General features: G+C 44.3%; 1 protein-coding gene across 2 annotated transcripts in view; it reads right to left on the bottom strand.

The window, feature by feature from the left end:
• Positions 1-26156, bottom strand: part of Sil1 (SIL1 nucleotide exchange factor) — a 225555-nt gene extending 199399 nt beyond the window's left edge. For both annotated transcript variants that reach the window (XM_052155281.1, XM_052155282.1), the window contains exon 1: positions 26038-26156. The gene's annotated coding sequence lies outside the window, so the exon portion shown is untranslated. The remainder of the gene's footprint in view (positions 1-26037) is intronic.
• Between the last annotated feature and the right edge of the window lie 328 nt (positions 26157-26484).

The following is a 26484-nucleotide window of genomic DNA, read 5'->3' as shown; positions in this document are numbered from 1 at the left end:
CCCACCAGTCAGATTCTTGTTGTACCACAAGAAAATAGGAAATAGTCCTCAAGTCCAAATGAGAAAATAAAAAATAAAAAAAAAAAAAAATTAAACTAAAAAGGCAGGAATAAGAGAATGAAGTTCCCACCTCTATTCATTGTGTGTCAGGAGGCTCTAAGCTTCTTGTTAAACATTCTGGCTTCGCATCCATTTTCTTTGCTTAGTCCTAATTATGGCTTGAGCTCTTTTCAAATGGATCCCCAAAGATGCTGAAAAAATTAACTGAAAGGTCAACTTGTTCCATGGGAACTGCAAGGAGCCTCCCTGACATCTTGCTCTGAAATGATATTTTGTAACTTCATAGGCTAATACTCCAAATTAATCAAGGTAAAGAATTCACCATTTCCCCTGGTAGGCCGCTCTGCAGGCAGGAGGGGAAAAACAAAGACTGCTCTACCGGGCAGGGATGGACCGGTTGGTCCATCCCCCATTCAGCAGCACTTCAGTAACAACTGTGTGGGAGCACAACCCTTTAATCTTAGCCCTCAGGAACAGAAGCAGGAAGATCTCTGAGTCTGAGGCTAGCCTGGTATACCATAGCAGACTCTAACTATAATAGTGAGACCTTATCTCAAAAATTAATAATTTTTTAAACTAGCTCCTAAATTCTACCCAGATCACTAAACCAGAACTACACCATCAAAATAACTCTAGGATGCTGGGCAGTGAGGAACTAGGGCAGCAAAGCAAGGGGACACAGTAGAAATGTGAGGCCAAAAAAACAAAAAAACATATATATATATATATACCGGAAGTCCTGCTGCTTCTCCTGCCAGCAGCTGGCAAGGAAGCCCTGAGTCAAGTTTCTAAAAGGTTAAGACCATGAAAGGGAATATTAAAATACATCCAGAGAAAAGCAGATCAGAGAAGGAGAGACTGACTGTACCAGGTTTGCAATTTGTCTGCTTTCAGAGCTGAGGTTCTGAGTACCAGATTTTTTTTAAGGTTTATTTTAAGAGCTTTGAGGCCTCTTGGGGGAAAAAAAAGTCACTAATTCTATCTTTCAGAGCCTCTGGATTTTGCTACAGAGGAAGGCATTTGCATGAGGATAAGCTTCCTCTTACACAGGGGTCGTCCTCAGAACTTGGTTACTTTCCTGCATGTATGAGCACATGTGTATGAGACATCTGAGAGCTGTTCCCACAGCAGGCTATGGAAACACAGCAGGGCTGTGGGTGCAGAACCTGGGCAGAGCTCAGAAGCCTGTCCACCAAATCCTTGTGAAGACACAGCTGCAACCTCTGTGGAGTTCTCGCCTGACAGTTAATCTGAGAACAAGGAACCAATGCAGCCCAGACAAAGGTGTACAACTGTTCCTTCTAATACAACAACAAAACAGGGATCCAATTAAAAAACAAACCAACAAACAAAAAACAGAAAAAGAGTAAAATAGAAAGCTTGATTTGATATCACCAAAATTTAGGCTGCCATCACCCCAAAGGTATAAAGCACCTTCAGATTAGAGACCCAGCTAATCCAAGTTTACAGGACATGGAGTCCTGGCTAGTCAAATGGGTGGGAGATGCATCCTCCCTATCCCAAGCACCTTGCTGCAATCATTAAAAGAAACAACAAAATAAAACACAGTATAACTTCTGTAGTAGGAAAGATGAAACAAAATATATTACCTAAAACACTGCCAGAAGACAACTGTGAAAACTTCTGAAAAAACACTTTGACCAAAAACTGCAACAACAGAGGACAGGAAATGGAGTCAGTGAGGAAGGATGAAAGGAATTGGGACCACTTAGCTTAGAAAAGACAGGAGAGGGCAAAAGACTTAAGAAGAAACTAAAAAATGACTTCTAAGTCTGGAGAAAGTTGTTTGTGAGAGCCTCTCTGCCTAACACCCACCGTCTGGCGCCAGAACCTCCACAACCCTGTCTTGCTGGCCTCTAGTTGACATTCTTCCATTAAAAGGAAGAGAGGAAGCATGGTTAAAAATGAACATTTGGAGAAATGTAAATATAAATCAAAGGTTATTCCTGACAAAGCATGTTTAGTAACAACATTAAGTGAGAAAACTGACTGCAGTGGGGGTGCCAGTGGCCAAGTGCCCTCCTCAGCCACAAGGCCTTCAAGGAAGGAGAGGGAAGAGAGGAGGAAATCAACCAGAGGGTTGTTCACTTGAGACATAACTAAGCCAATTAAGTCAGGTGAGGAAACGGTGTGCTTTAAAGTAGGAAGAGGAGAAGGCATGTTTGGCAGGCAGCAGCAGAACTTAGTGACTACTTACCCAGACCTGCCACAGCTCAAGTCCCCAAAGCCACACAGGACCTTCACAAATTAACGTCTGCTGGCTGATCCCCAGGTACTCTCCTGCTCATCCATCCGTGGGTGCTTGCCTCTCCAAGGACCAGTCCTTCAGTGCCCAGAGCATCTACGTCTCAAACGTTTGCAAGAGTGGCTAGGGTTGCACTGCCCTTAGCCAGACACGGAAGGCACTGCTTGGTTTTCTCGGATGGGCTCACCATCACTAAGCAGCTCCTGCAGCTGCCGCAGCCGCCTCAGTCTCCACAGCTCAAAGGCTACCATCACCAGAGAACAGTTAACCGGCCCAGGGTCTCACTCTCAGCCAGTACCTGCCATGGATTCCACTGCACAGAAAAGAAGCCTCACCCTGCCACCCTCCACTCTGAGAATGTGCTTCTCTCTGGCCACTGTCGATCTGTCAATTCTTGGCTAATGACCTTGTCTAAGAATGTCAGTAATGTTATAGAAAGTGTCAATAGAAAATCAAGAGTGAAATAAATTTTCCATGTCCTGGTGTGCTTTTGTGTTTGTTTTATTCCAAGCAAATACATTAAAGCTTGCTTCCTTATAACACAAAACCTAAAAATCAATGATCAAAGCACTGCAACCATAAACTCTTCTTTCCAATAACAAACGTCAGGAAACAAAAGAGGAGCTACATGCAGTAAAGCGGGGAGAAAGCAGCGCCTCCTCAGAGTGTGCCCACTCTAAGGGTGGGAGCACTTAATAAATAATGTACAACAAAGAAAATCATTTTGATTTCGTTTGTTTAGGAAACAACACAGTATGAATATGAACACTTGTAAGCCCAGGTTCTGTGTTACAAAGGATCACACTGTCATTTACAAGCCCATTCATTCAACAAATGCCAGTCATCAACCCTATACCCAATACTGCTCCAACAGCACACAGCAGCCACAGGGCCCAGAGCACGCTCACTGCACATGCAGCAGGCAGCCAACGAGAAGCAAGCAGACAAGGATAATGCCACATGATGCTCTGGTTTTACATACTAGTTTCAGGGAAAAAAAATATCGTTTTAAAATCTGGTAGCTATGGCTGGAGAGAGATGGATTAGCAGTTAAGAGCACTAGCAATTTTTCCAGAGAACCCAGGTTCAATTCCCAGCACCTTTATACTGGCTCACAACCATCTGCAACTCCAGTTCCAGGAGATCTGACACTCTCTCTGGCCTCCAGGAGCACCAAACACATGTGCACGGTGCACAGATGCACAGGTAGGCAAAATACCCATACAAATAAGAAAAAAAAAGTAGCAAATAAAGTTCTCAGAAATAGAAGAACGGTGAGAGATTATTAGTCATGGGGATACAACCTTCATGGTGAATTAATATAGCTTTTACAGGAATTGGCTAGTTCTCCAGAAAGTAGGTCATTATGAAGTGGGTTGCCTCCCTTTCCCCCTTGCTTCTCCTGCACAAGCTCCCTTTGCCCTCACGCCTTCTGCCATGAGGTAAAGAAACCTGAGGCCCTTACCAGTCAAGAAAATGCTGGCCCATCCTCTGGATTTCTCAGACTTCAGACTATAAGCTAAGATAAACTTCTGTCCTTCCTTTATAAACTATCCAGTTTGGGGTATTTTGCTATAGCGATAGAAAATGGATTAAGAGAAATGATTATGTTAACTTGTCATTTCATACTAGCAAAACTCCCTCCTGAAGGTATGGCCACAGGAGAGCTGGCCCGGCCCTCGGCTGGGGAACATGGGAGAGCTGGCCCTGGCCTCACCAGCTGCAGCACTCAGGAGAGTAGTCCAGCACCTCACCTGGGCAAGACAGTCAAGCTGGCCCTGGTGCTGTGGGAGCAGAACTGCCCCCCATGGCATGAGTGCATAAGAACTGGTCTCACCCCTCACCTGGGCAAAGACGGAGAGCTGGCAGGCTGACCAACTCAGATCTAGGACTGACTTGGCCCACCCCAATACCTACCCCAACTATGAACTATTAGAACACATGAAGGAGCTGGTCCTGCAGAACCAAAGCTACAGGATCTCCATAACACAGCAACACCATGATATCTGAAAGAAATCCCAGGAGAACCCAGTATTGATCGTGCAGCAGAAGCCAGAGACCTCAAACAGACCAATGACTCACTGCAATGAACATTTGCAGGTAAAGATGTGTAGACAAAAGGTGTGACACAGCCGGGTGGTGGTGGCACACGCCTTTAATCCCAGCACTTGGGAGGCAGAGGCAGGTGGATTTCTGAGTTCGAGGCCAGCCTGGTCTACAGAGTAAGTTCCAGAAGAGCCAGGGCTACACAGAGAAACCCTAGGTCTTGGGGGGATGGGGGGGAAGGTGTGACACGCCTGCTGTGACAAAATGGTTTGTTTTTTTATGGAAATGACAGGAAGATCCGTGGGATTGGGATATATGATGCAAAAATTCATTAAGAATAAAAAATTAAAAAATAAAAATCAAGAAAAAATAGAGCAGAACTGAGATGTGGATGACAGAGTCAATCAAAAGTAAGTGTTCCAGACTATGATACGGTTAGATCAGTGCCCAGTATCCTGGAAGCTGAGGCTGAGGCCTGTCTGGGATATAGTACAAGAGCCCATTGCAAAATAAAAGAAAACGAACAGCAGCCACCTTCCTTATTTCAAAACTTACTACAAAGATACATTAAGAAAAGTGGGACCATTGGACCAGAACTAAGAAGACCAATTATCACATAGTCCAAACCCAAACAGGACAAAGATTAAAGTTTAACATTCAAGAACAATTTCACTGACTCTATCTTCTGCCTTCTAGCTATAATAGGCCCCCAAGATGAGTGATCCTGCCAGCAAAGCTCTGCTGGGCTAACCCACATCACAGATTTCACAAGAAAGAGTCTGGTGCCTGCTTCTCTCCTGGGATGAAACTGCACCCTGTTGGAGCTTTCTGTCTCAAGTCTAACTCAAGTCAGCCCAACTCCAAGGAGCACTCTTATCAGGATGTTGTAGCACAGCCTTCCATGTAAGTGAGAGGGCAGTGGGTAGAAGCACGGTATCACTGAGGAAGGACCCTACAGGCCAGGGCTCTGAAACTGCCCATCATGTACTTGATAATCTGCTGGCAGCATAGGACACTTTATACTACAGCTCCTCTTGTGCCTGCCTCTATCTTCCAGGCCATGATGGGAGCAATTCCAGTTTGTCTCTGGCTCTCCAGACATCAGCTGTCGTCAGGAAGAATGTGTGTACCTGTAGCTGGTCTTTTGCTCCTTGGTGGGTTCTTCTTTCTTTCCACCATTCTCCACCCCTTTTCTTCCACCCTTTCAACCCCGTAACACTAGATAGGAGAGAAAAGGGAATAAAGGGGAAAGGGTAGCATAAAGAGGTATCAAGTTCTTTGGGGCAAGTTTGGTCTTCACTGTCAGGATATGTGATCTGTCTTGTTGTTCTTTACACATGACTACTTAACAAACCACAACCGACAGCAACCGACAACCAAACAACAACCCCCGCCAACCTCTTGGGACCCTAGCATTTATATACCCTCTGATGACTCCCCAGAATTTCAAATGTCACACGATCACAGAAACTATCTGCAGCTGGAAATTAAAAAATCACACCTCTGCTAAAGCATGAGGCAAATTCATAGGCAGCTTCTGTGGACAGTCTGAAGCAGCCCCACATCCCCACACCTAGGATTAAAACAAAGGCACATTCCTATTTCTGTGTTGGTTTTTTTTTAAAGTACCCAAAATCTCACTACTCTTATGCCAACTAGAACTAAATGATAAACCATCTGTAGGTGCTAGCTTGATGCTGCATCTCAGGGAAACCCAGTGCCAATGGCTAACGGGGTTCAAGGTTAAAGAAGTAGCTCCTACCCGGAAATGACAGCTAACAGAAATTTGGTGACATAGCAGGTTACAAATGGTTCAGAAGCTGTAAAACATTAGCAAGTGACAGATCTGAAAATTCCAGGTCTTCTATGCAGGTGGAATGGTACCAAATTAGACCACTATGTCTACTGAAAAGCCAACTAGCCCTCACAATACACTATGACACAGAGAGAACCTGAGTCAAGAGGGGAAAAAATGTTTTCCTATTTATTTTATTATAATTATTAATGTCCACTAACTGAAAGTATTAGTGGGGTTTCCCTATAACACTTTTGTTTGGTTGGTTGGGTTTTTTTTGGATTTGGATTTTTTTTTTTTTTTTTTTTTTGAGACAGGGTTTCTCTGTATAGCCCTGGCTGTCCTGGAACTCACTCTGTAGACCAGGCTGGCCTCGAACTCAGAAATCCACCTGCCTCTGCCTCCCAGAGTGCTGGGATTACAGGTGTGCGCCACCACTGCCCGGCTCCCTACAACACTTACACAAGAGTATATCGTGCTTTCATTACATCTCATCCTCCCACCTCTCCCCCTACCTGGTCTTTCATCCCTCTCCCAAGTAGCCCAAAAATCCATTTGCAGATTGAAGAAAAATAAGCAATCTATTCCAATAATACTCCTGTTGAGATTCTCATTCTCCTTTTCATCAAAACCCACCCAATGTATTACAAATCCAATCATCTCACTCCACAACCACAAGCCCTCGCAAGGCATTCCTTCCAGGCAACTAAAGATGAGGTATCTTCAAGGCTGACCTGTCTAGGTGTACACACATTCTCTCTTGGCAGCAGTCAATGTGAAGAGTATCAGAAATAAGCTGTAGTTGTTCTCGGAGGATTGAGGAAGTAGGAGGGACTTGTGGTATAAACACACACACACACACACAAGAAGAAAAGAAAAGAAAAGAAAAGAAAAGAGAAGAGAAGAGAAGAGAAGAGAAGAGAAGAGAAGAGAAGAGAAGAGAAGAGAGGAGGAGGGAGGCAGGGCCAGGCAGGGCCAGGCAGTGGTGGCGCACGCCTTTGATCCCAGCACTTGGAAGACAGGCGGATTTTTGAGTTCGAGGCCAGCCTGGTCTACAGAGTGAGTTCCAGGGCAGTCAGGGCTACACAGAGAAACCCTGTCTTGAAAAACCAAAAAAAAAAAAAAAAAAAAAAAAAAAAAAAAAGAGGAGGAGGGAGGAAGGGGAAGAGAAGGGAAGAAAGGAAACAAAAAAGGAGAGGAGAAGAGAAGAGAGAAGACAGGAGAGGAGAGGCCCCACTGGATTAGAGTCCATGTGCAGACCATCTTCTATGTCATCACCTGGTCTCGCCTCCTTTCAGATTCTGCGCTCTAGCTATACTCTCAGCTCCTCAATAAGCTCCGCATCCCAACTATAATCTCAGGTGTAGGGAGTAGAGTTTCGTGTAGTCAACATGAGGCTTGAACTCCTGATCCTCCTGCCTCTCTCCCAAATGCTGTACTGTAAGCATGCAGTGCCTCGCCCGTTGTGATGGTAAACCTGGGCTGTCTACTAATCGGATGATACACAGGAGAAAAGCAAAGCACGCTGCTATTTACATTTGGGAGAATTGAGGCTAGCCAACTACACAGCAATACCTTGACTCAAAAGAACAAAAACCAGCCAGGTATGGTGGTGCCTTCAATCTTTTAATCCCAGCAGAGGCAGGCAGATCTCTGTAGCCAGAGCATTGGTTTTAAAACCCAGTTAAGTTACCAGAATGTGCTTTTGTTTTAGTCCCAGGTGTGGGATATGAGACTGTGTCAGTCTGTCTGTCCAGCAGCTGACTGCGATTTGTCTCATGCTTTGGCAAGGAGGGGCATGAAGATAGATTGCATTTGGGATTGTAGGGACTCCTGAGAGGCTGGGGAGGCTGCCCCCCTCCCGCTGCCTCCCCTGCCGCTCCCCTGCTGCCCCCCTCTGCTGCCCCCCTCTGCCGCCCCCCTCCCCTACTGCTGGCCCCTGTTGCTGTGGTTTGTCAAGTGACCATAAAGCAAAGCGATGAGAAGAAAATGGATAGATATCCAAGGAACTCAATGCCCCTAATCAGCAGAAAGTACTCTAAAGAGATCCATGCCCCCTTCCTCCTATAATCTTCTTTCTCTCCTACCTAGTGTTGGGGGGTTGGAAGGGATTAGGGTGGAATAAGGGTAAAGGGTGGTAAGATATAAGGACCCAAAAAAGTAGTTCAAAAAATACACCCATAGATCTATGTCAATTTGGGGCCAGCCTGGTCTACATAGTGAGTTCCAGGACAGAGAGAGCTACATAGTGAGACCTTGTTTCAAAAAAACAAAAACAAAAACAAAAAAAAAAAACACAAAACAAAAACAAACAAAACAAAGCACCAGAAACTAGTCAACAAACAAGTTGGTTCGGCAGGTTAGAGACACTTGCTGCCAAGCCTGATCACCTGAGTTCTACTCCGAGAACCCACAAGGTAGAATGATAATCAACTCCTGAGTGCTGCAGCACACATACAAGCTCGGACATGCATGTACACACACACCACAGAAATAAAAACAGGACCATCAAGATGGCTCAGTGAGCCGGGCAGTGGTGGCGGATTTCTGAGTTTGAGGCCAGTCTGGTCTACAGAGTGAGTTCCAGGAAAGCCAAGGCTATACAGAGAAACCCTGTCTCAAAAAAACCAAATCCAAAAAAAAAACAAAAAACAAAAACAAAAACAAACAAACAAAAAAGATGGCTCAGTGAGTAAAAGTGCTTGTCGCTCAAAACAAGCCTGGTGAGCCCAGAACTCACACAAAGGCCAGGTGTGGTAATCATCCTTGTAAACTGGGGAAGCAGTGACAGAGATCCTCGGGTTCGCTAGCCAGCCACCCTCGCTAATCAGTGATTACCAAGCCAATGAAGATCCTGTCTCAAGAACACAGGTGAATAGTACTTGAAGAACTGAACAGAAAGACTGACCTCTAGCCTCACGTGCACCTACACATACAAATACATACACCCACCACAAATATAAATATAAATCAGCAATCTGAACAAAGTATTGGAAGGAGGGGTCTAAGTAGAGGAAGGAGGCCACTGGGAAGAATCTCTAAGGAGCATATCTTGTCCTGGCGCCTGTTGTCTTTGTCTGACTCTGCTCAAGCATGAGATGAGAAGCGTCTAACTACACGTCCTATCACCATATCCTGCTCACCAGAGGCCCAGATTCAATGAAGCCAAAGACTATGGACTGCAGTACCTAAACCTGTGGGTCAAAATTAATTGTTCTTTAAGTGATTTTTCTCAGGAACTTGTCATAAGAAAAAAAGTGGCTGGGGCCTCTGCTGGACCTTTGCCTGAAAAGCACAACCCCATGACACACTGTGTAGAGTGTTATTTGTTCTTCATAATTTTATTCAACTATCATCTCAGGATAACCTTCCTTGATGTGGTCTTCATCCCAGATGCTCAATACCAAATATTTAGATGGCATGCCACTCCTTTCTCTCAATACACTGTTAAGTTTTCTATCTGTATCACTGTTTTGATTAATGTGGACATTCATAAATACACTCTAATAGGAACTATATCTGAAAAGTTCATGAATGAATCTCTGGGCCTCAACGTATGAGGAATGTAACAGACATTCTGTATAAGTTTATTATTAAAAAAGCAAAACTTCAGAGACAGGAAATGAAAAGTTTCCAAATCAAAAGATTCTACTTAGAGAAGCTGTTGTCCCTAAATGACCTTAAGCCCAATCATTTCTCCCTTCCCCCTTCTTTTCCAAATTTCTTACAGAAGTTACTTTCTATGTTCTGTCATTTTTCCAAGGGCGGTAGCCATAGTGACAAGCTGGCCTATGCCAAAAATAGTCTAAAAAGATATCACCTTGTCTGTGTGCTCTATCTGGTCTTCCAAAATAAAAGTCCACAGCAGAGGCCAAAGCAGAAACACAAAATCCTTTACCCAGTAAAGACACAGAGCCAAACAACCAGCCGCCCTTGGAAGAAATGAATGGTCCCCAAGGCAGGCAGTGCCCCCAAGTGACCTACCCAAAGGAAAAGGAAAAGGAAGAAAGGTTGCAAAGGCAGGTACACTGCTCCCTAAAGGGACTTTAAACCCTCTTTTTACTTCTTGCAGAAAGCATAAATGTACAAACATTAACTATCAAAGTGTCCCCTGATGAGGCAGCTTCAGAGGACTATAGATCATGGCTCACAAGGCAACAGCAGCAGCTCAGAAGTTCATACAAAGCCCTAATTGAGGCCAAAATTCTCTTCTGCAGAAGCTGAAGCACCTCTCCTCTACTTTTCCATTATTTAGATGGCAGGAGTGGGATATGGAGAGATGGAAATATTTACTGAGTACCACACAGTGTCAGGCATAGTGAAAGATTCCTTATAGATATAGGAATATTAATGCAAGTCAGGAACATATACATGGATTTTTGATATACTGCAAGATTAAGCAACTAGTCCAATATGAAGGCCAAAAAACAAACTAGATCACCCTACATCCAAATACTTTTTCATAGCTCAGTGCCTTATAAATCACGTGTCTCCTCACCCCTTCACCCCCATCTTCCTAGACAGAACTGGGAATGCAGCTCTTGACAAGTGCTCTGCAAAAGAAAAGGCCTGTCTTCTATACCAAGACTATCACATTTGGCTTGGACAAAATGCAGTGCATCTGCATTTTCTATAGTTCACCATCTGAAGCTATGGAATACTGTAATGCCACCCTGCTCCCACCTTGATGATGACAGACTGAACCTGTAACATAACCCAGCCCAATTAAATATTGTCCTTTTGTAAGATTTGCCTTGGTCATGGTGTCTGTTCACAACAGTAACTGACAATAGGAACTGTTTATAGAAGCACAGACGACCATGAAGCAACCACACTAGAGAGTCTTTACCCAGCATACATGATAGCTTCCCCATATGTATGTAGATGGAGCCCCCTTCAGCTAACATCCCCCAGCCTAATACTCTAGCACCTTCCAAGATCCCACATGCAATTAAGTCAGAATTACATACAAATCCTTGGGAGGAGTGGTTGAAACCTGAAGTGAGGGTCCAAAGGCCCTCCCTACTCCCTCTTGTTATGAGGGAGTGTCAACCACCAACAAACTGGATCATTGAGACGATCTTTCGCAATCAAGCACAGCTGATTTAATGAAGATGGCAGCCACTCTATAATACTGGATCAAGCTGGATTTCCTTAAAATCCTAAATGAGGTCCTAGAAAAAGTACTGTGTGATTTAGAATACACAATACTCTTACAATGACTCAAAGCAAGTTCAATTTCCAATACCCATGTTGGACATCTCACAACTACCTGTAACTCCGGCTCCAGAGGGATCTGATGCCTCTAGCCTCCACAGGCACCAGCATTCATATATACATACAGACCCACACATTTACACTTTTAAAAATAAATCTTTTTTAAAAGCCAGATGTTGTTGTGGTCCACATCCCTCAGGAATTAAAGGCAAATGGATCTCTGAGAGTTAAGACCAGCCTGATGTACAAGTTTCAAGCCAGCCAGGCCACACAATGACACCATGTCCCCAGAATAAAACAAATGACCCTCCCCCAAATAAGAAGTCTCTGCCTTTCCCAGGAGCCACTGCTGTTGAGCTGAGCTGATAATCCTGTAGTCCAGAGCACCTTAAACTAAGGCCCGCTGTGCTCCCTCACTTCCTCAGAAAGCACTTGCAGGGTATACAGACAGCCCCATCTCAAGTCTCCATAGCTCTTCCACCTATGCAGAGAGGGCAGCAACTTCACACTTCAATTGTCATCTACGAGGCATCTCCTACAATGAATAATACCCACTCATTGTGCTATAGTTCAAGGTTAGCCCCTCCCCCTGTACTTATTTCAGAATCTGCCTCTTATCAAAGTCTATGTCAGCAGATTATTATAACTATTATTCCATTTTAATAACATTATTGTACTTTTTTCCTGCACTTGACAATCTGTTGGCTGATAGGTTAAACTGGTACAGAAGCAATAATTATGTCATGCCTTCTCCTTTCCAACCAAGCCTCTAGTCTGATTTTTTACACTAAGTCCAAATACAGCAAATGATCAGCCCAATAATTTTAATAGGGTGTATCTGGGATCACTCACCAGGCCCTTAGAGGTCTTGACCCTAAAAACAAGAGGCTCAGCTTGGTCCCCTAATTGTCCCCATACCTGCCCAGTCTCCCAGGAAGATGAAGTAACTGAGGGAAACACCAACCAGAAAACACTTGACTGTAGAAAACACCAAGGCTGGCTATATCATATACATATGCAGAGGGACAAGCAGTCCAAATCACAATGTCACACCACAGCAAGAGAGGGTGAAAAGGACAATCCATTTCTCCACTGGGCATTTGCAAATAAATGGTTCCCAGAGAGCTAGTCTTCCTGCTTCCCCATACACATTGCTTGGCAACTGCTGGTGAAACTGGCAATAGGGAGAGGAAAGAAAAACAGAAGGCTATCTTCAGGCTCCTATTCTGAAGCATAGAATCAGCATCCTGGCCACAGTGCCTTCTTTATGCAGAGCCCAGTAGGGGCTAGATGGAGTCTGGAGCCCAAAGCAAAGAGGCAAATTGGGAAACCTGCTAGACAAAGACCCTGAATTTACCTGTCACACTATTTATGATAAACAAGTCTGGAAAAGGCATGACTCTAGGACTACAGAATATCAATATACCTGAACTATATATCAGCCCTATTAAAGCAAAAACCACCCCCAGCAAAGCCAGCTAAAAACAAATCCCACCAGGAGACCAGGCTTGGCCTGCTTTGTCCTCTACCCTGTAATACACAGGCTTTATTTTGTTTTTTAAGGAGGAGAGGGGGTGGAAGGTTATTTGAATTTAAATTACCAGTGAACACTATAATTTGTGTACAAGGAGAAAAGGGACATTCAGGAATGCTAAGCACAGACTCTGTGGGACTTGTGTGGCTGAGGCAGTAGTGGCCCTGGGGGCTTTTTCCTTTAGCTTCAGCACACTTGCTTTCATCCCTTGGGAGCAGGCGAGCCAGTAGGCAAAGCCACTGCAACACAAAGAGGCACTATCCCCTAGGACTAGGGAGAAGATGGCCCTCTTAGGAGGAACTCCATAGACAACCACACAGAATGAACAAGATTAATCAAAAGTAAGCCATAAAGGAGGGAGTTCAGAGAAGTGTTACTGAGGACAAAGACCACATCTTTCTTCTTTAACACCACCCAGTAGCCAAACAAATCTGACATACAGTGGGTGTTCAGCAAATAACAATAGGTTAACCCCTAGCTGTAAAGGATATTGAGTGGAAGTGACTCACAAGAACTAGAATCTGTTACTAAAATCTGTAACAGAAGAACCATGGTTTGCAAAGAAAAAATAAAGGAGAACCTGAAGATTAAAAGTGAATATCAGCATAGCTGATGTCCTAACAGACTGAAAAGATATTCTAGTCAGATTGCAGATATGGCCCTTGAAGGACACTGAGGAAGAGTGAAGAGGTAAAAGAGAAGAGGGATCAAATGGTACAAAGCACTGACCACGTGCCTACCTACTTGTGTATACTTGAAACCTCTGTGGGGTGCAAATGAGGAAAGGAGAGCAAAGAGGTTAAGCAGCCTTTGAAGTCTCCCAGCGAGTAACTGGTTTGAACCTGAGCATAGCCACTGACCCAAAAAGCTTCTACCATACTGTGTCTCGATTTCCTCCCAAAGCCAGCTGGCTTTGATTTCTTATAAAGAGAATGCTCTTACCAGTTCACCCAAATCAACTTGGTAGCCATGTTCTGGAGTTTGCTAACTGGAATGATTGATTCACAGTTTTTATGAATTTCAAATGTCTATGGAAGCCCCCTGTAACTACAATCTGGGTGAGCAGCTAAGTCTGCAGAAGCCATAAATAACTAAGCCAGGTCTAGTAGAGGCCAGAGGAGGTATAAAAGGTTGGTGCCAAGAATAGTGCCAGCTTGATTGGCAAGCCCCAGCTCCCAGTGAGGTACACTGTCCCCCAAAAAAGCAAGGTTGCTAGTGGGGAAGTAGGGGGCATATACCTTTTTTTTTCTTGTTGGCTTTTTTTTTTTTTTTTTTTTTTTTTTTTTTTTTTGGTTTTTCGAGACAGGGTTTGCCTGCCTCTGCCTCCCAAGTGCTGGGATTAAAGGCGTGCACCACCACCGCCCAGCTGGGGGCCATATGCTTTAATCCCAGCATTTGGGAGGCAGAGGCAAACATACCTTTGAGTGGCCAGCCTGCTCTATGTAGCAAGGACATACAGGACAATCAAGGCTACATAGAGAACCCATCTCCAAAAAACAAAACAAAAAGTGAATTCTTTCAGATGACAGCTGGCATCCACATGCCACATACCCTGACACACATGCACCAGCATACACAAGCACACACACATAGAAAGACAGGGGCAGAATGACACACTGACACACACACACACACACACACACAGAGAGAGAGAGAGAGAGAGAGAGAATATGACCTCTACACATCCAAACACTTTTTTCAAAGATTGAAAAAGAACCTCCCCAACTCCCAGCTGTATGCACACAGTTATGTTTGAAAGCTTTAAATTTTGATTCAAGTAGAAACAGCAGAGGTTCCATGCCAAGGATTTCTGCTTGGTCCTTCCTACCACTGCGCTCGTGCATCCCCAGAGTTTCCAGGGACCTTCACACCCTTGACCTCAGGCGTGGCAGTTATGAGAGAGGGTGATTTATAAGGTTATGGCTCAAGAGACCAGCAATACAGATGAACTGGTGTTTCGAATGGAGGTGAATAGCCTGCACAAATCCAGGGCAACAAAGAATGATTAAAATTCTGTCTGAGAGGGGAAGTCTGTAGAAGGACTTCCATCAGTTAAATGTGAGTTTCTGAAGCTTAGGAAAGCTGATGATTGACCAAGGTAAGCAACAGCTGCTAGAAAGACCTACAGGAAGAGGCCACCCAGCAAAGGAAAGCTTTGTGCAGTGAGGAGGTCTCCAAGGAGTGTCCTGCACGCCGAGCCATATGCTGTCAGGGTATTAATCCAAGCCCATCCTGCACACCTTACAACGTTTACTCTCTCTGGGTTGTGAAGCACCAAGTCAGAATACCCAAGGACTACATGAGTCCTTCCAATTCTATTCCACACTCACTTCTTTGCTAAAAAGATTTGTAACCTAGAAACAAAGCCCTCTCCCCAGTAGCAGCAACAAGTCTCAGCAAAGAACAGGTAACCAGGCTGTCAAACTCCCCTAAAAGATTCTATCCCAACAGAGCCTTAGTTTCACCTCACCCCTTAAATAAAGAAGATACTTCTGACCCCTATTGATGCCAATGTAATTTAGAGTCCTGAGTTAGGAAGGCTTAAAACAAAAGCAGAAACATGAGGATTTTACTCCGGCCCCAGCTGAAACAGCTCTGAAAACCCAGAGAAGATGACAAGCAGTGCACAAGAACGAAATGCAAAGCATGTAGATACGAGGTCAGGCTGCTGATCGGTCACAGTACTTTCCTTATAGCTGTGTGGTCCTGACAGGTCTATAAGCCTCACATTTTTAATATAATAAAACAAAGATGCTCTAAGTATCACATAAAATAGCATATTTGTAAGTCATTTTTAAAATAATGTGCTTGAAAGGCCTTCAAAACAATTTGAAAATACTGAACATATTTTTAGGCCTGACTCTCATCCCAAAGGCCCCTAAATAACAAATTCCAAGTCCAATCTGGCACCTCTAAACTACAGTCTATAGTGACTGGGTCTATGTACTCGCAGAGAAATTTGCATCTCAGGAATAAAGCTGAGTGAACTCTAATAAGGAAACTCACATATAGGTCTATGCAGGTATGCTCTGAAAATCAATGATGAGGGTTGGAGACGTAGATCAGTTGTAGAGTGTTTGCTCAGCATTGTGCATAAAGCCCTGGGTTCAATCCCCCAAACCTCATAAATCACATGTGACACTGCACACCTGTGATCCCAACACTTGCAAGGTGGAGGCAGGAAGATCAGAAGCAGGTGAAAGTCGTCCTCAGCTGCACAGAAGTGTGGAAGCCAGGCCTACAAGACTCTTACCTTTTAGAAAAAAAAAGTCCAGACATGGTGGGATATGCTTGCTGGCTCAGTACTTCAAAGGCAGAGGCAGAACTACCCAAGAATTCATGGCCAGCCTGCTCTCTAGGCTAGTCAGGGCTACAGAAGGAAACAGCGCCTAACAACAACAACAACAACAACAACAACAACAAAAGCAGCAGCAGCAGCAGCAGCAGCAGCAGCAGCAGCAGCAGCAGCACAGCAACAGCAGCCAGAGATACGGCTCAGCAGGTAGAGGCATTCACACACAGACCTGCCGTCCTATGCTCAATCCCCAGGGCCTACAAAATGGCAAGAGAGAATGGACTCTAAAGAGTTACCCTCCAGCCACCCGATGTATACCATAGCATACATGCAACTGTACTCTGGTACACATACAAAATAAAATTAATGAATACAAATTATTAATAACATGGAGGGATATAGCTCAAGGGAGAGTGCATGTCTTAGGCCCAATTCCTAGTATCAGTAACACAAACTTGAGGGCTGGAGAGATGGCTCAGTGGTTAAAAGCACTAGCTGCTCTTCCAGAGGTCCTGAGTTCAATCCCTAGCAACGACATGGTGGCTCACAACCATCCGTAATGAGATCTGACGCCCTCTTCTGGTATGTCTGAAGACTGCTACAGTGTACTTACATATAATTAATAAATAAATCTTTAAAAAAAATTACAACTTTGAAAATACACACAAAGGTGTATGAGGAAAAGCCAAGTCTTTTCTCCTCCCCATTCTCAGTCATCCAGATCCCTCCTCATCAGAGACATCATTTGTTTTCAGTTTCTCGTATGTTCCCGAGATATCCCAATTGGCTAGTTTCTGCCTTGGTTGACACTCCTCTTCCTAGAAGGTAAAGCCAAGTAAGCACTTACAGGGACTGTCAGAAAAGTGAGAGCCAGCAGGGAGGATTTGCCTTGCAAAAGCTTCCACACTGTACCAGCTCCCTGGGGACCACACTGCTTTGACCTTTGGCCACACTTAGGCCATCACTTCATACACTTCCTTCATGTGTTTGCTCACCCAGGACTCTTCACAGACTGTTCCTGGGACCTTGTGCTACACTAGCCTGAACACTACAGTCCAAGAACTGTCAAATGCACCTCAGCAGAGACTGGGCGAAAAGACAAAATTTACAGACATCTCAGAGACACCATCTTTCAAAACCTGCCTTGGGGGCTGGCGAGGTAGCTTGTTGGTTACTGCACATATGGAATGGGCGTGGTGACCACGCCTTTAATCCCAGGACTTGGGAGGCAGAAACAGAAGGATCTCTGAGGTTAGGGCCAATCTGGTCTACAAAATGAGTTCCAGGACAGCCAAGGCTATTACACAGAGGAAACCCTGACTCAAAAGATAATGGGCTGGAGAGATAGCTCAGCCAGTTAAGAACACTGGCTGCTCTTCCAGGGGACCCAGGTTCAACTCCTAGCACCCACAAGTCAGTTCACAACTGTCTGTAACTCCAGTTCCAGGGGATCTGACATCCTCACACAGACATAGATGCAAACAACACATTGTACATGAATAAAAACAAGTAAATCTTTTTTTAAATTTTTTTTTAAAGAGCACATACTGCTTTTGCAAAGGACCTGAGTTAAGTTCCTAGCACCCATGTCAGACAACTTACAACTACCTGTAACTCAAGTTCTAACAGATCAGATACCTCTGGCCTCCGTGGGCACCTGCCCCATGTGCACATACCATACACAGACAGACAGACACACACACACACACACACAAAGTTTAATATTATAAGTTGCTTTTCATAACCCAGCAAAGTCAGAAAACATGGGTGAATGGGGCAGAGAACTCAAGTGATATTCTACAAGGCCAGCCCAAGAGCCTGAGTTACTCTCTTTAAAAAAAAAATAGGCACTCTAACCAGAGCCAGGCTTTCACCAAAACTCCCTCAAAAGCATCCTCTACTCTTATTCTTCTACAAATAATATAAATATGTAAATTCTGGTCTCTACCCAAAGATCATAAACAAGTGCCTATAGGTGAAAAACAGACCACAGATGGGCTTTGGTAATCCCCAGAGACTGTACCAAAAACAAACAAACAACAACAACAAAAAACAACAACCTGTTTCTAGCTTCCCTTGTCATAAGAGACAATGAGGTCATGAGAGCCAGGCATGCCTAACAAGCAGCTTCCCCAGTGACCACTTAAACACTCGAATCTGACGCAGGCTCACCCTTCTTTGTTGCTTCATACTGACTTGGCCCTGAAAATATTTAAGTTGATGACTTAAATATTCAGTGAGAAACAGAAGAAATTACTCACTGAACAAATACTTAAACTGACCAAACAGCAGAAATCTATATTAACAAGCTTTTATCAAACACCATCTCTGTGCCAGAAACTGCTGAGGAATGAGTTCCAGTGAGGACTAAGAAGGCACTCTCTAAAGGACGTTCTAATCTAGTTAAAGCATAAGACATAGTCTAAGAAATTGGGCAGCTTTTGGACATGGTGGACTTAAGACTAGAGCATGGTAAACTCACTGCCACTGGGCATCAAGGAAGGATTTTTAACAGTTCTCAGTCCTCAGGTTTCCAACTTAATTCAATGACATTCATGGTGTCTAAAATAATATACTCTGCATTATGCTGGGAGACACAAAATAAAAGTATACCCCACATCCTTGAGCAGCTCACACAATAAGAGACAAATAACTAACCAGAATAAGGAGCACTGGATTCAATTACCAAGGTGTTGCTATGGGAAACCGATAAGGAGTTAATGGGGCTCACCAAAGAAGGCAGCTCTGAGGCATAAAGCAGGGCACTCAGAATGCTCTGGAAAAAGAGCAGGCAGGGACACAAGCAAGCATACGGCATGCTTAATGCAGCAGAGGACTGGTGAATCAGGGACAGGGGGGACAGGTGAATAACAATTCAGAGTGTAGTCCAAGCAGTTAGACAGGATACATGGTCACAGGCTGGAACACCAGGACAACCTACTCCAATGGGGGCCATGGAAGGTGTCCAGCTCTGTGTTCTGTACAACACTGCACACAGGAAATCTACAAGCAGCAAACCAGAAGCAATTAATGGGAGGTGGTTTCCGAATGACTGAGAAGCACAGGAATAGAAAACAGTGCAATGAGACAAGGTAAGAAAGAACCGCAGAGGCTTGCCAAGAAGTTTAAAACAATGGCATTTTCTTGAAAATTCTCTAATTCCTTTTTTTTTTTTAACCAAGTCAGACTGGCTTCCCACAGAATAATGAGGTTTCACCCAGCTTCATTCCAAAAAACATGGCATAGGCACTATAGTTACAGTGCTCAATTTAAAAAAGTAAAATACACTGGTTTGAGATTAGTGTGATGAAAATGGCTTCGGGGCCTTTTATCCCATTCTATCAGTTATAATGACTTAAAATAGTTTGTTTTGGTTTTAATAGAATCACACACTAAACAACTCAGCTAACCTGTTATGGTTTGATAAAACAGTATCTCATGTAGCCCAAGCTAGCTTCAAATTTACTATATAAAGATGTCCTTAACTCCTGATCCTGTTGCACCTCCCACGTGCTGGGATTACAAGCATCTGCCATCACACCCAATTCAACTATAAATATGTTTTATGGGGAAGAAGACTGAGGTAAGGTCTCTCTGTGCAACCCTTGCTGTCCTGGAACTAGCTTATGTAGACCAGGTTGGCCTCAAAGGGCAGAGGTCCAAGTGCCTCTGCCCCAAGTACTGGGATTAAAGGTATGTACCACCACCATCAGCTATAAAGCTTAGACAGAAAAACAGTCAACTTCAGCACAAAGCTGGTATGCCTTCCTATCCCTGTACCAAAGGCCAGACATGAGCAGAGAAATCAGAGGAAAGCTTTGACTGAAGTCCAGAATCCCTTTATATGATCATTGCTTCACATCTGGCTGAAGATCAGAAAGCAAGAGACTTCCTCCACACAGGCTCTGAAGCAGCCAACCTAAGCCCAGGAAATCTCCATCCTATAGACTACTGACAGCAGAGCAGTTACATTCTACCACAGAAGTTCTTTCCATATCTATTCTCTCAACACAGGTACAAAAGGAGGTGTTGTTATTCCCTTTCTATAGACCTAATACTAAGGCTTACAAAAAACAACTTAAGTCTGGTAGCTAGCAAATATATAACACCACACACCCAAATTAGTCTGTGTTAAACTGTTCTGACATATACTCTTTCTTTTTCCCTTTCTTTCTCTTTTAGAGATGTATTCAAGGGTTACTTAGGTCACCAGATACAGTCCACTGGTGTCTACAGTCCTGTTCTGTATAGAAAACAAAGCAGTCTGGCCAGGGTACTATTTCTGATGCAGAGAAAGAGTCAAATCTTATTTCTTCTGAGGAAGGAAGAAGGAGGAGGACACTTCTGTGTGAGCTGAGAATGAAGGAATGAAGGAATGTGTGAGGAAGCCCTCAGATGTGAGACAGTAGACTAGGCGGGGCTTTCTCCTTCCCCACAGGTTTCTTTTTTCCTATTACCAAATATTTTTAATCACAAAGGAATCTTGCCTCTCTACAGTGTTTTCAACAATCCTAATAATTTCTATGGTCACCCTCTGCTAGCCCCAGGGCTTGTATCCTGGCTCTCACTATCACCAGAATCCCAGTAATATAAGTAGTTTTAAAGAGGTATGTGGCCCACTTAATTTCCCTAGGGCTCACTTTTAGCATCAATAAAAGAACTCATCAATCACAAAACTGATGCATTAAAAAACTAGAGAGGTATCTCCTGGCTGTAGACCCCCAAAACCAAACAAATGAAAACAAGTGGGCCTAGGGATGCAGCTCCGCTGGCAGAGCATTGCCTAGATACTCAAAGGCCTGGGTTTGGACCCAGCACCACATCAACCCATGACACACTTTAAAGGTAGAGGCAAGAGAATCGAAAAGCAGTTTCAAAAACCTCAAAGTCATCTTCAACTATTAAATAAGTTATAGGTCATCCTGGGCTACATGAGACTCGTCTAAATAAAATAATTATCAAAAGCTATACACTGACTAGGAAGGAGAGGGAGGGGAGAACTGAGAAACATCTTCCACAGTGATCTCTTCCAGCACAAAGCACCATAAGCAAAAGGGTCTAAGGATGGAGACTTTATATCACAAACACAATCAAACCCAACTTCCTACTGACTATTTTACCTTTAAATCCCTTGCTTTAGATACCTGGTCCCTGATGCAGCAGGAATTCTTAACCTCTGGGAACTGTCTCAAGCTTAAATGTCTTTACTTTCTAGGAGATTTCCACAATGGAAGCAGTTATCTGAAGCATGTTTTAATTGCTGACTGTATTAAGCATTTTATTAAAAGACAGGATCTTGCTATGCTGCCCAAGTGTCTGTAACCCAAAGCAAGCATCCCTTGCAGGCATAACTAGGCATAAGTAAATACATGCCTCCACCCTTCACTTCTCCTTATCAAAAATACTAAACTTCAATTTCTTCTTCAATAAAACAGTATGATGTCAGTCTTACAAGGTTAGTTTAAGATAGATGAGATAAGCTAGGTGGTGGTAGTGCATGCCTTTAATGCCAGCATAATCTCAGCACTCTGGAGGCAGAGGCTGGCAGATCTCGGGAGTTCAAAGAAATGTTCTTAATTAGGTTAACTGATGTGGCACGATGCACAATATGGACAACTGCAGGGGTCTTTGCGACCTCCACAGCCAGCAGAGTGACAATCCCCAGGAGACAAGAAGGCAGTTTGGTTTAACATGACTCAGTAGTCTGTGTTAGTTCAAACTTCTGGAGTCGGACCTTGAGTAGTTTATTTTAGGCATGTTTAAGAACAGCACAATTTGGTGAAAGCTTAAATTCTGTGGATAACTAACCTAATCCCACATTCAAAACAGAGTATATATGAATCTCTCTAAGGAATGAAGTAAGCTAAATAAAGTTGAAAGGATTTGGTGCGGGAAAGCTCTCCAGCCAGTCAGGTAAAGCAAAGATCAGCAGGCAACTAAACAAGTCAACTCCTCGACTTCTGAGCAGATAACAGGTTAAGCATTGCTTCCCCTGAAGGAACAAGCCTGCGTGTTTAACATTCCAGGTGCCCCAGTGCTCCTCTGTGGGCACAGAGCCCTTCATGCCTCGCAGACAGCACCTTCTCGTGGTCTGGACACAAGCTGTTTAACAGTCAAGAGTGAGCTGAGCTAAGAAGTACACATGCATTTCTCTCTGCTCTTGACTCTGTATGACTAGTGACTTCAATCTTGTTTTGACTTTCCCAAAATGAAGAGCTGTAACTCAAAATTGTGAGCTAAAAGGACCCTTTCTCCCTTAAAGTTGCTCTCGCCAGGGCAGTTTATCACAGTGACAGAAATACTGCTGATGGAAGCGGAAGGAACTACAAGCCTAGCCTGATGGAGGGTCCCCTACCGATGTCTAACACCAGGTTAAAAGACTGCACAGGAGCTGGGCAGTAGTGGCCTTTAATCCCAGCACTTGGGAGGCTGAGGCAGGAGTTCTGAGTTCCAGGCCAGCCTGGTCTACAGAGTGAGTTCCAGGAAAGCCAGGGCTACACTGAGAAACCCATCTCAAAAAACAAAAGCAAAAACAAAACAAACAAACAAACAAACAAAAAAAGACCGCACAGGTATCAAAAATGGCCCTTGAAGAATCCAGGAGGTTTTTCATGCACTTGAGCAAGGAGAAACCATTATTATTGATAATATAAACTAGGAGGGGTCCATCATCTGAATAACAGACTATCAACACTGAGACCCATAAAGGAATAAAAAACAGCAGAACAGCTCCTCTTCAGACCACATGTAATTAAAATATGAAGCTCTCCACCGATGACAAGACTAAACCTTGAAGTTTAAGTACATCCTCACTCAGAAAGAGAAAAGATTAGCACCACAAGGATGAGTCCATTGGGTTTAATTGCCAGTACTGAGAAGAAGACACGTCACCAAACTCCACCACTGCTTCTAGAGTGAGAACCTTTATTGCACTCCTGTGTCTGAAGAGCTCTCCTGCTCATTGTTTCTCTTGCCCATCCTCTTAAGTAGTCCTCCTTCTCCCCCCCCCCCCACCCCCAGACAGGGTTTCTCTGTGTAGCCCTGGCTGTCTTGGAACTCACTCTGCAGGCTAGCCTCAAACTCAGAAATCCACCTGCCTCTGCCTCCCAAGTGCTGGGATTACAGGCGTGCACCACCACGCCCAGCTCAGTCCTCCCATTTTAAGCAGTGGAAAACTGAGCCTAAGAGGTGAAGAACTTGCCCAAGGCCAATAAGTGATGGAATTAAAATTCCTGTTTACCACACTCAAAAACCCACTATGTCCTCCTCCAAAGAACAGTCCGTTCACCCACTGGGAAGGAGAAAGCAGAAAAGTCACAAGTTTGAGGCCAACTTGGGCTACATAGATGGCAACCCAGGTTACACAGGAGAGGAACCCTCAGTGGGGCAGTAGTGCCAGGTGGTGGTGATGCACACCTCTGATCCCAGCACTCAGACGGCAGAGGCAAGCAGATCTCTGGGTTCAAGGCCAGACCAGTCTACAGAGTGAGTTCCAGAACAGCCAGGGCTACACAGAGAAACCCTGTCTCAACCCCGGCACCACCACCCCCACTCCCACCAAAAAAAGAACATTTCAATTGGCTTTCCGCATCACCACCACCTGGCACTACTGCCCCACCGAGGGTTCCTCTCCTGTGTAACCTGGGTTGCCATCTATGTAGCCCAAGTTGGCCTCAAGTTCCCAAGGGACTAGAAGATAGCCTCCATAACAGCTTCGTTTAGGAGAGACACTGAGTAGAGATAGGAGGCAGGGGTGGTGGAGAACACCTTTAATCCCAGCACTCTGCAGGCAGAGGTAGGCAGAGCTCTACTCATTAAGGCCAGGACAGTGAGACTTGGTTTAAAAAAAAAAAGAAAAAGAAAAGATTAAATTTATCCAAAGACATACTAGTGTCAAGGTTTTATAACCATGTGCCATTTAATTTTTAGAAAAAAGTGTGAGATGCTAATGTGACTGATCTCTGAAAACAATTTCTAGGTGTGGATTTTCAAACTGCTCTGGAAGGTAGCCATATCACTCAGATGCTGCCCACCTCTAGCCCCCAAGCTACACCTACACACACCACTGAGAGAGAGTAGACTGGAGCTTCTAGTGTGTTTGCTATTTTGAAATCTATTTTGTTATTTTTCAGCTTCACTTAATTGGCCCTTTTCCCTGTCATGAGACATACTGGGGGCTCAACGTTGGCCTCAGTAGAGACGAAACAGCCTTCAAAAAAATCAACAGGAAAGAGGAAGAAAACAACATTAAATGCCATGCGATTTTTATTTCTGAGCTGTCATGTGCCTACTAACACACTCCCCCTGCCCATTATCAGGAAAATATGCAGTGTTCTTTCTTGCCAGTCTCCCTAAAACAGCACAAGTATTAATATGCAGGTTGAATTTACTACCTGAAAGAAAGGTTATGATAAATCTGACGTGGCAGCTCATCTCAAGCATTCGAGAGCCAAGTCCCAGTGAAAAACACTGACCCACGTCACACAAATAGCAATCCTAACATTACATTATGGTTTCCACTACAATTTTATGTAATCTCTAAATGTCTATATTTTTTATCAGAACAAAAAACTTTTGAGTGTAAAACTAAAAAGGCCACACACACACACAACACATACACCCAATTTTTCACACTCTCAAAACAAATACTGCTAGTATTTGTAAACACATCAGTTTCTTCTCTTTGCAAACAGGGAGGATTCATTTTCTTCCTGCCTACCTAGCGTGGGTTAATCTAATCCTTCCCTCAGAGCAGTTTGCAGTTTTGTTTTGTTTGGGTGGGAGGGAGGGCCAGCTGGATTTGAACAGGAACCAAGCATTATAAATACATTTTAGAAACTGATCCCACATATGGGCCACAGAGATTAGATAAATAGGTCTCAAGTCTTCTGGGCTGAATTGGAGCTCTGTGTAGCTAAGGATGACACTGAAATCTGATGCTCCTGCCATACTCCTTAGTGCTGGAATTACAGGCATACGCTATAGTGTATACACCTGGTATATATGACGCTAGGGATTGAGTCCAGGGCTTCATCATTGAGGTACATCTCCAGCCCTCATCATAGGCACCGAACAGTGCAGAAAGAAGTTGCTACTACTTTTTTTTTTTTTGGGGGGGGGGGGCGGTGCATTTCTGGAATCCAGTTCTGGAAACCTTTCCCACCAAAAGGATCCAGGAGCCATCTTAATGGGAACACCTGCTATGTGAGCAGCAGATGCCTACATAATACTTTATCCAAAGTTCCTGGGGGAGACCTAGAGATTAAGCAAAAATTAACTTGAAATCACAATAAAGTCCATAACCTTATAACCTGTACGGTCAAAGGCGAGTTTTACATCTACCAGTGCAAAGGAAAACACGCAAAAGGGGAGGTAGAATACCGTAAGGGTAGGGCACAATACCATAGTCAGGAGACTCGGAAGGTACCGACCAATTACCAAAACGTCAACCCTGGAAGTGTCTCAGAGAGCATCATCTAATTCACCCCTTCTTTGGACAGATGTGGGAAAACCGAGGCCGAAGGTGGAGAATAAAGAAGGAAAATCAAAACAGAGGAGCAGGCCAAAGCCACTGCCCCCTCTTCTGGCGTTGGAGGGGGTCACTGCGTCACTTAGAGAAAAGTGACTTGACAGAGCACAGTTTTAGGGCTGCCAGCCCAGGGTGCTGTTGGACGTCTCGCCCGCGAGGCACTGAGGTGGATGTGGTGGGACCCGAACACTGTGAGAAAGCGCGGGAGGGAGGAGGCCGCTAACGGCAGGAGGCCGGGCCGGCGCCGTCCACCCAGCGTCCCGCTCCAGGCCCGGGGCCCCCCCACCTCCCCTACCTTCGGCTTTCCACCGCAGCCGAGGGGCAGACACAATCCCCACAATTCCAGGCGGCTGCAGCGGCAACCAGCTCGTCGTGCGCAAACGCCGTGCCAGCGGCTGCCGGAATCTGAAGGCGCGTGGCTATTACGTCACTCTCAATCTTGCCCAATGGTAACCTGCCAGAACAGCCTCCAGCATCTCTCGCCCCTCGCGGCATTGTTAGCCCCGCCTTCCTCCTCCGCTGTTAAGCCACGCCCCTAGAGTCTTCCTCAAAAAAAAAACAAAAAAAAACAAAACAAACAAACAAAAAAAAAAAACGCTGAAATTTGCTCATTTCCCTCCGCTGGGAGCTGTATCTAAAAAGAGCTACCCGTGGGCCTGCTCTTGTTTCCCACCTAGAACTTCAGTTTCTTGTTTAATTTCCCAAGATCGTAATTTCTCTCTAGTGTAAGGATCTTCAGAAA

The sequence above is a fragment of the Apodemus sylvaticus genome, chromosome 13 (assembly GCF_947179515.1).
Source record: "Apodemus sylvaticus chromosome 13, mApoSyl1.1, whole genome shotgun sequence".
Taxonomy (NCBI): Eukaryota; Metazoa; Chordata; class Mammalia; order Rodentia; family Muridae; genus Apodemus; species Apodemus sylvaticus.
The sequence above is the reverse complement of the archived record's forward strand: the minus strand, read 5'-3'. Positions and strand labels throughout refer to the sequence as shown.